This window comes from Marmota monax, unplaced genomic scaffold (genome assembly GCF_021218885.2).
Source record: "Marmota monax isolate L192 unplaced genomic scaffold, Marmota_monax_Labrador192_F-V1.1 WCK01_AAM20220418_F8-fsc00002, whole genome shotgun sequence".
Taxonomy (NCBI): Eukaryota; Metazoa; Chordata; class Mammalia; order Rodentia; family Sciuridae; genus Marmota; species Marmota monax.
In genome coordinates, this window is record NW_026693571.1 from 35,138,336 (window position 1) to 35,149,049 (window position 10,714).

General features: G+C 37.8%; 1 pseudogene; it reads left to right on the forward strand.

Moving 5' to 3' along the window:
• The first annotated feature begins 1,875 nt into the window (after positions 1 to 1,875).
• Positions 1,876 to 2,964, forward strand: LOC124102451 (polyadenylate-binding protein-interacting protein 1-like; annotated as a pseudogene).
• The last annotated feature ends 7,750 nt before the right edge of the window (positions 2,965 to 10,714 follow it).

The following is a 10,714-nucleotide window of genomic DNA, read 5'->3' on the forward strand; positions in this document are numbered from 1 at the left end:
TATATATTTTGTTTTGTTTGAATGAACTGAACGTTAAGTGAAATCCTACACCTACTAGAGTAAATCCTGCACTAAAATTCAAAAAACGTCAATAACAGAATTAATTTGAAACACCCATTCACAAAAAGTGTCAAGATTTTACGGAATCAGTATTGCAAATTTTTCATATAGGAATAATAATCCAAATACAAATATTAATATTAGTCAAAATTAATGAGCACTACAAGTATTTTATATATTTCATCTCATTTGATTCTTTTTCCCTAATTCATCATTTTTCAGATGAGAACATTAAAACCCAGTGGGGAAATGGGCCAAAATGTCACAATAAACAAATGGTAAGGCCAGCATCGAATCCAAGTTGTCTGACCCCAAAGACCAAATCTTTCACCACTTAATTCTCACTCAACAATTATATATTTACAAAGTCTAGTTCTCTAACATTGATTTCTTACTGAGATGTTCATAAGAAAACAGACAAAATGCTTGAAAATGTAGGATAGTACATGCATAAACACAAGGACTATTATGAAAATTTGAGCTCAAAGAATGTTCACATTTTTTAATTATATATCATCTTGTTAGTCATATATTCTTCATTTGGTAATTACCATCTTTATCAATCATGATATGATTCAATAGATAAAATATCTTATGCAATTAATGAGTTAACAGTTTGGGGGCACCTCAAACTTTATCACTGGTAAGTGTGAAAATATGTATTTGATTTTTTTCTTTTCCTTTTGCAATACTGGATAGAACTGAAGGCATCATACATGCTAGGGACATGTTCTACCACTGAGCTATAAAATTTCATAATCAAGGTGAACTTTTTAAAGTTATATAGCTCTATGGAATGACTTCGTGAAATAGATGAGCAGTAGCAGTGTTTTAAGTTGTATAAAGAAAAAAATAAAGTCAGCTTTAGTTTTATAAGCAAGAAGGGCCTATCTACCTGCAAGATGCAACATATGACCTTGAAAGAAGGATGAAAGTGAGAGATGATACCAGGTAAAATTCATACTCTCCAAGCAATAGCTGGATGCCTTTAGGTGCTCTTTATTTCATCAGGAAAATTCTCATCTGCAAACTAAAGAGACAAGACTAAGGGTTTGTATGTGCACTGCTAGCTTCCACACTCCATTTTTGCAATGATTTTAAAATTGTCCACCTTATTTTTTGGCCCACTTTCATTGTGTCATAGCCCCCTCCATGGACCTGTGGGTTAGGTTTCAAAGGAAAACTCCCTTGGCAGGATGATGTTTGGTTAAGCTGCAGGGAACTCACTTTGCTATTTGTCAGCCAGTTCTGTAAGACTTGAGGCTACTGATCTTATCTCTGCCCATAATAACTTAATGCCACAGTACATTCCATCTGAGCTTCTTAAAGGATCATGCAGATACGGAGGGACAGGGGTTCAAAGTCTCTCTCCCCAAATCTCACAGCTGAAATCATGCTTCCCACTCTGCCATCCATACTATGTCTCATAACACCTCTTACTGTATATGTGTAATCTCAATGTCATCATAAAAAAATTCTCTAGGTTGCAGAGTCAGTGAGAATATAAGAGGAAATTATGACTGGGAAGGAATGACTATATGTATAAAACCTAAACAAGTTAAGGTCATTAGAAAATTACTTTATTTCCCTGGTGTTAATGAAAGTTGGCTCAGATACTACACAATTACAAATACAGCATTGATATTAGCAAAGATGATGATTAAGAAATAGTAAAAGAAGTCCCCCCCCATATTTAACCAACTCCTTGAAAAAGATGGAGGGGAAAAGAAAAGCTGTCAAGCGTTCATTTGGGAGGCAGAACAAACAAGTCCCCTGAGAGCTCCACTTAGTTCACAGGATAAAATCCCACAGCAGAACTTGGAGTCAGCAATGGCTAAACTCCAGGTGATTGTGGCTCCTGTGTTAATGTCTAAACTGTCTGTGAACGCCCCTGAATTTTAGACTTTAGGTTATTCTTCTAATTATACAGAATCCTACAAGGATGGTTGTGAGGATTATCCCACTCTATGTTCAGGATTTTTTGAATCATCTTACAGAGCAGCCTGGCAATTTTGAAACTGAAGTTGAATAGTTTGCAGAGACCCCAATGGCTGAGTTACAATAGATGATGCTTTGCAAGACCTGGTGGAACTCATCTACCAACAGGCTACTTCTATTCCAAATTTCTCTTATATGGGAGCTGGCCTAAGTAATTACCTGCCCCATCATGTGACAATAAGCCCACAGCATGGCAACTTCCGCCAATTGCTACTTCAAAGATGAAGTTAAAGATCAGGCTGCAAAAGGAGATGAAGCGACTCCAAAATGATTTCATGTGTTTGTTCTCTTTCTGGGAGAACTTGATCTTAATTCGGAAATCAAGGGAACAAATGGACAGGTTACAAGAGCAGATATCCTTCAGGTTGGTCTGTGGGAATTGCTGACTGCCCTCTTCTCTAATCTGATGGATGACAAGTTAATTTGTGCAGTGAAATTACTGAAGTTGACAGGGTCAGTTTTGGAAGATGCCTGGAAGGAAAAAGGAAAGGCTTATATGGAAGAAATTATTCAGAGAATTGAAAATGTTGTGTTAGATGCAAACTGCAGCAGAGATGTAAAACAGATGCTTTTGAAGCTTGTAGAACTGTGGTCATGTGACTGGGTTAGAGTCCATGCAACTTCAACATACAGAGGAGCAACACCTGAAATGATCCAAACACTTTATGAATGAACCGACATTTTATACATGTGATGGTGTTGCTTTCACTGCAGCAGCTGAACCAGATGACCCAGAGAAATATCAAGAACTACTTGAAATAGAGGACTCGTCTCCAGATTATGAAGAAAATGGAAGAGATTTATCAGGGAGTGGTGATCTATATTTGGATGATGAGATGGACCCAGAGATTGAGGAAACTTATGAAAAGTTTTTGTTTGAAATCAGAGCATAAGAAAAAACAGTAAAGTTAAATTTCAGCATATCAGTTTTATAAAACAGTTTAGGTATGGTGATTTAGCAGAATATAGGAAAGCAAGAAAAATGTGTCCCACTTATACCAAATTAAGGATGTTGAGTTATGTTACTAATGTATGCAATTTTAATGTTGTTTAACACTATCTAACAAAATCAACTTTTTTCCTATAACTTAAAATGTGTATATATGAAATAGTTTATTATGTACAGTTAATTCCACTGTTTTGGCTACAATAAAATTGATTTTGAAATTAAAAAAATGAAATAGAAATAGAAGGGATACAATCTTCAAGTATGAAATTATTTTTGTCTAAGGACTTAAACAAAGAATAAAATAATAGGCAGGGGTTTTGGCGCAGTAGTAGAGTACTTGCCTAGCATATATGAGGCACTGGGTTCAATTTTCGGGATCACATATAAACAAATGAATAAAATAAGGGTTCATCAAGAACTAAAATATATATATGTGTGTGTGTGTATATATATATAAAGTTGAGTACTGGTTCTGAATCTTTCCCCAAAAGGAAACTTTATTGCCAAACAATTATAGCTACCATTATGAATCAACTCCTATGATCCAAGCACTGTTTACTCATTATTTCTAATCTTCATAACAACTCCAGAACTAGAAATTAGTATTTCTAATTTATACATGATGACATTAAGGCTCACGAAGGATAAATAACTTTCCTAAGGTCACAAAGCCAGTAAACAAACAAGTGCAAAAACCCATGTTTATTCAAATACAAGAACGTGTTGCATCCACTCCATTATGTCATTTGGCATTACCTAGGGTCTTAGCTCAAGAACTGCCTTAGAGACTCTGTTGTAAACAAATGTGATATTGAGAGTGCTAATCAAATCAAATCATTTAAATCAAGTATTCCCTCAAAGCAATACTACCAAATTATTCTGCAGTTCACAGCCTGTGATCTGATTGCAAGTCAAATCTCTTCATCATATCTTGCTTGAGATAAAGGTTTTCCTATTATTTTTAAGGATAGGGTATGATTTACAGTCAGTATGGGTCACCCTTGTTTTCACAAGTTTCATCTAATTCTAGTTTTTCTGTTCGTCCCTTTGCTGTCAGCCTTTCTTTTTCTTATATCTCTCCCTTGGGATAAAGTGATATTTGTACAGGAAAGAGAAGTCCTAGGCATGTAATTCTTGCAGGATCCATCTAACTGGAGGGAAACAGATAGCTATTAAAGCAGAATGTGGCCTTGGCATAAATGATATTCACAGAATAAAAGACACCAGAATTACTTTCTTAGACTATGAAAATGTCAATTATCTGCTATTTGGAATTATTACAAGAATGAGAAAAAGGAGTTTTAGCCTCCTACAATATGTTCTAGTCATGTTAGAAGTACTGTTTTTGTCGACTGATCCCAGATTCTTTGGAAGAAAGGAGGAGTGTGGAATTGTGCGTGAAGACAGAATGACACTCTTTTGCTGCTGTGGTTAATAATGATTCTAAGGTAAACCCATTAGTGCCATCTCCACTGTGTGTGCACGCAGCAAAGCTAAAGCATTGGTCTATTCACATTTATTCAAATGTCATCAGAACAGAAATGGATGGAGGTTTCCATAGAAACCACTCATGGTTTCAGGTGATTCTCGGGGCATTTGTTCCATTAACTGTTTGGAGAAAGGTACATGCTGTGGCTTTTCATGGGTGCAGTTTTCTTTCATCATCAGAGCTTAGCTGGTGGATTTCTGCCTTCCCCTTTGATATTCTGCATTTCTCACAGCTTTTCTTCTGTGGCTAAGAAAATTGACAGAGCCAACTCGACAATTGCTACTAATACTGATAGCTGATCACACATTTCTTCTCTTTTGGCCAGAAAGAAAGTTTGAAAGTCTCTTACCTAGAAATTTATGTAACATAATTTCTTGTTCAGAATTTATATCATCTGTAAAGAATGTTGCCAATATAAAGGGCAAGGAAATGGCAATGATTTAGGTATAAAAACATTTAGGTATAAAATTCGAGGTTAAAAACAATAATTATTAAAAGAAAAAAAAAAAAACTTCAACACAGACACTAGGCAACTAATTGCCTAGAAAGTCCCTGGCCATAATAAAGAAAAAAAAAATGGAGGTGGGGAGTTACCAGAGATTGAACCTAGGGATGCTTAACAACTGAGCCACATTCCCAGGTCTTTTTATTTTTTGTTTTGAGACAGGGTTTTGCCAAGTTGCTTAGGGCCCTAATACATTCCTGAGGCTGGCTTTGAACTCATGGTCCTCCTGCCTCAGCCTCCCAAGTCCCTGGGATTTCAGGCAAGCACCACCATGCCTGGCGCTAAGGGAGAAAAATTTTAAAGATAAAAACCAAATCAACTCAAAAAGAACCCAGTGACTCCCATGAGTAATTGAATATCATGCTTTCCTGTAAGCTTTATGGGAACACAGAAACCCAGACTGCACTACAAAGACATGCTTCATAAAAGAAAGAAAGAAAATGCACAGCAAGAATTGCAGTAAGAAATAACAAGATAGGTCTTGGAGTACCAGAGGGCAGCCTGATGTAGGTGAAAGAACCCATATGGGCTCTGAGGCCTGAGGACTCAATAAATACCTCACCACGTCCACTTACTATTGGAGATCTTGAATGAGTTCCTTAATCACCTTACCTGTTAGTCTCCACATGTGTAATGTGAGGATAATGATTCCACCTTGGGCAATTATTGTAAGGATTAGAGATAATGGAGAAGTTCCTTCCTATCTGTGTATTTGTTATCTGAAACCCTGTAATCCTGAGGTTCTGCCCAGATGCAAAATTCCTCATAGCATGAGAACACTCACTGGAGAACTCATCTCTTATAAAATGGGTATTTATTCAAACTGTCCCCAGATTAACCCTTGCATCTTTCTCAAAGTACTTGACAATTTTTAGCTGATTCTGTTTGGACTCTCTAATGTAACTTGAGTACTCATGAATTAAAAGGAATGCCTTGAGAAAGTGCAGGATTCTATGAAACATATGATAGTATAAAGAACTGCAGAGGACACATTGTGCTGACTAGTGTCAGAGTCCACTAGAGTCAAATATTAGACCCAGCAGTTACTAGATGCATCACCTTGAGCAAGTAGCTTTTAACTTTTCTGTTTGTCAGTTTATTCATCTATAAAACGGAATGATGATACTATCTATTGTAAGGATCGGACAAAGTTGACAATAAATGATGGCAAGGATGTGGGGGAAAAGGTACACTCATCCATTGCTGGTGGGACAGCAAATTGGTGCAACCACTTGGAAAACAGTATGGAGACTGAAGGGAAAGCAAGGAATGAGAGACAAGTAAGTGAGAAATGAAAGACAGAGACCAGGCAGAGGTACACCAGGAGAGTTTATAGTCAAGCTGACAAATAAAGGCCATCTCTCTCTATGGCGGAGAGAGGCAAAACAGGCTTGGGTTCCAAGACTTTTATGGGACAGCCTCAGGAATCACAGCCCAGGGGGTCCGAATGCAGGCAGTTAGGGGTTGGGTTGGTATGAGGGAGTGGTGAAAGGCTCTTGGGTGGGAAAGCGAAACTTTTTCTTAAATTGGCAGCTGTCACTGAAGATGGCCATCCAGATGCTAAGCAAGGACCTTATGGAGATGCCCCAGAAAATTTGGAATGAAACTACCATTTGACCCACTATCCCACTCCTTGGTATATACCTAAAGGACTTAAAATCAGAATACTATAGTGACACAGATACAACAAAGTTTATAACAGCTCAATTCACAATAGGAACGCTACGGAACTTACCTAGGTACCCTTCAAAAGATGAATGGATAATGAAAATGTGGTATATATACACAATGGTGCCACAGTCTGGCTAGGCACAAATTACAAGCCACTCAAGCAGGAACAAACTTTATTTCCTAACTCCCACGAACAACACCCACGCGGCCTTCTCCGGGACACACCACACACCAACTGGAACTCCCTCTACTGGAACTTCACCAACCAATGCTAACTCTCCAGGAATCCCTGCTAGAGCTCAACTGGAACTCAAAAGTACTGGCAAAATGCTAGGCGCCATCCCAACTCGGCTGTGGCTCTCAACACAATGGAATGTTACTCAGCCATAAAGAAGAATAAAACTATGGCTGGTAAATGGATGGAACTGGAGAGTATCATGCTAAGTGAAATAAGCCAATCCCCAAAAACTGAAGGCTGAATGCTGTCTCTGATATGTGGATGCTTGCACAGGATAAGGAGTGGGGGAGAATAGAAGTTCTTTGGATTAGACAAAGGGGAATGAAGGGAAGGGGTCAGGAATAGGAAAGACAGTAGAATGAATCAGACATGACTTTTCTATGTTCATATGGGAATATACGACCAGTGTAACTCTACATCATGTACAACCACAAGAGTGGGAAGTTATACTCCATGTTTGTATAATATGTGAAAACACACTCTACTGTTATGTATATCTAAAAAGAACAAATTAAAAAATTGGTAAACTGATTAGAAGGCATGATGCTTGGCAATTTATTATAAACATGAAAATTTATTAAGTAAATCTGAAAGCAGACAGCCTAACAGCAAAAGCATTTAGGAATGAAGTAAAATGATTAAAAACTCAGAAAAACCTGGAAGGTTCAGGAGATGACATAAATTATAATATGTAATATATAACTATCAGAAAGTCTGAGAGGGATTTATGAGAATGGAATAAGTTCTGGAGTATTTTCCCAAACACACACAAAAAAATGACCATGTCTGTTACTGGGCCACAAACATCAAATATAAGGCTGTGGTAGCTGCCTCCAAGATGGTGCCCAATGGTGCCCACTTACTGGTATTCACACCCCCCATAATCTCCACCTCTCACGTTGTGTAACAGTAGTCCACTTATGTTTTTAATACAGCCCTTGCTTCCCTACCATTGCAATTTATTTTTAAAAAGATATGTTTCTCTTCCTCTTTTTCTCCTCCTTCTTAATCTCTCCCCCTCCCTAATCTCAGGGGAAATAGGATTGCATTTCTTCCTCTTCCTGGGCAGAGTTCTGTGCTTGAGCACACACTCACCACAGGAATGAAATAGTTCAGACTTTGGGGATGGTGCCAGAAGATCTCAGAAATGACTATCTCCCAAATTGAATCACAACTCCAGACAGAGGACATGTGGAATGTTGTCTTTGAATCACTTCTTAAAAAACACTCTGTTCTCCCAGAAGGGCAGAACACAGCCTCTGGGACAGGACTTCTCTGTGTCTTTTGCTAGTAAAACAATGAAACTTATTTTTTCTTTTTTTCTCAAAACTGTGTCCCAGTTATTGGATTGGCACTGATTGGGGACAAGAAGTGAGTTTTCAGTGACAATTGTACCAGGCTAAGTCTGAGTAACCAACTCCAGAAGAAATGATATGTTCAGGATTCAGTTAAGAACACACTCCTATTTAGTCATGCCCCCTCTCTTAATCTCTAATCACCCAGTCGGGAGGAAGATAGCTGTCATGGTCCAAGCAGCCCTCAAGAGAAGCCCGGGTGATGAGATTCTGGGGGCTTTGTCCAAAAGCCTCAGAAGAACTGAGAACCCTTGTCTACAGCTTGAATAGAATCCTCTAAACTGAAACTTCCAGGTCACAGCAGCCCTATCCAAGAGCTCATCTATAACCTCATGTGAGACTCTGAGATGAAAACACCCAGCCATTGCTCAGACCCAGGTCCTCAGCCCACAGAAACCATGTGGGATAATAATAACAATAAATATTTTGAAGTTGCTAGATTAGGAGCTTATTTTTTTATGGAGCAAAAGATAACTAATTCAAGGTCAAAGGAATTACCATGTGCTATTTTGCAAATGTGATGGGAAAACTATATCCTACCATATGTTCCTTAAAGTATTTACTCTAAGAATTAGCAGATATTTCTCATTTCTACTTTCCCAGATGAAAACTTTTGCAAGCCACTGAAAATTTGTTTTTAGTTTACTATTTAATAGATACTTCTGATCTCCTTCTTAAATGATCTATAAAGACCTATGTAATCTGTGTGCTTATATTTATCTCATCTACCACTTTCCTTCTTTTTTTTCTTCACATCATCCACATTAACTTTCTTTATGTGTCTGGAACATTCCAAATACTTCTATCTTCAAGGTCCTCGCAAATATTAGTCTTTTTATTGTCACTTCTCTTCCCCTATTTATCTGAATAGCCATGTGGCTCACTTTCTCTTCCTTCAAGTCTTTGCTCAAATATCTCCTCATGAGCAGGGCCTGTCTTGGAACATCATACTAAAAATTATAACCACACCCCTTCACACTCCGGACTCTCCTTATCTTGTTTTATTGCCCCTTACCAGTTGTAATGATTTTATTGAATGCTGCTTCTTACTGGAATGTCAGATCCAAAAGGTCAAAGATTTTTGTCTCAGTAGCCCCTTATCCACTAATGTATCCTCATTGCCTAATACAATGACTGACACTGAGTAGGTGCTCAATAAATATTTGTTATTATGTAAGTAAGAAAAGTTCTTTTTTTCTTTCTTTATTTTTTACAATAGCTATTACCCTGGAGAAAGGGTGACTGCCTATATTTAAATTTCCTAAGAGGACTGCCCACAAACAGAAACTTTGCTCCAAAAGCAAACCTTAGGGTTTTTTTTTTTTTTTAAAGTATGCATTTGAATGAGTTTCAAGAAAGGGTTAAGGTGCAAAAGAACTGCTGAGGTTAACATCAACATTGACCTGTGAACTTATTATCTCAATTAAAATTTTTATCACCATACTTTCCAAGAGCAATGTGACTTAGCAGAGATGCACACAAAAAGACTCCCAGGTTTTCCCTCTCAATACCCAGAACAGATGTACATAATTTTTATTACCAATTTTGCATCAGAGAATGTTACTCACTGTACCTAGTAAAAACGAAAGATGTAAAGCAGATGTTCGTTCTAAAAAATCTAAGAGAGCTAAGACAATCAATTGTGAATACATCTGGAAGCCTTATTTAAAAGAGATTATAATGAAATGAAAGGCCCAGGAGAACCAGCTTCATGGATATGTGCTGTGTGACAGGTGCAGGAGCCTGTGCTTAGAAGGGCCCGTCACTTTTACTGTTGCCATCTTGAATTTCTTAATACTTTCTGAACATGGAATCTCCATTGTCATTTTACACTGATCACTACAAATTATGTAGCCAACCCTAAAGCCCATGAGGATTGTATGTTTTACTCTTTCACTGTCACTTACTGCCTAAGGGGGTAGGTAGAGATGGAATGCTCAGAAAGTCAAACAGGAATTTCTCTCAGATTGATAATCCAGGTGTATTAGCAAACTTTCCATTACTATAACAAAATACCTGAGACAGTTCACTTATAAAGATAAAAGGTGAAGTTTGGTTCATAGATCTATAGGTTCTAATCCAAGACAGGATAGTTCTACTCCTTTGGACATTTGATAAGGACAGCACATCATGATGTTAGGGAACAGACAGATGGGAATGGCAGGAACATGAGGTTAAGAGAATAATTATGTAAAATGGGCCCACTGTGCTGACCCTCACATGCTTTCTTTTCCAAGAAGCAATTTACCTGCAGCCCTGCCTGGCCTAAGTGGACAGGATATATCACATTCCTCAGCAAATCACCTGTTGTCTTCAGGAGAAATGCAGGCCCAAAATGATGTCAATAAGAGGAACTCAAGTTACCCTGGTGGTGAGTGGGGGGACTTTTGCATGCCCTTTCATAGATGAGATCCCCAAACTCAGAGAGATAAGGATAATTCTTCCTAAC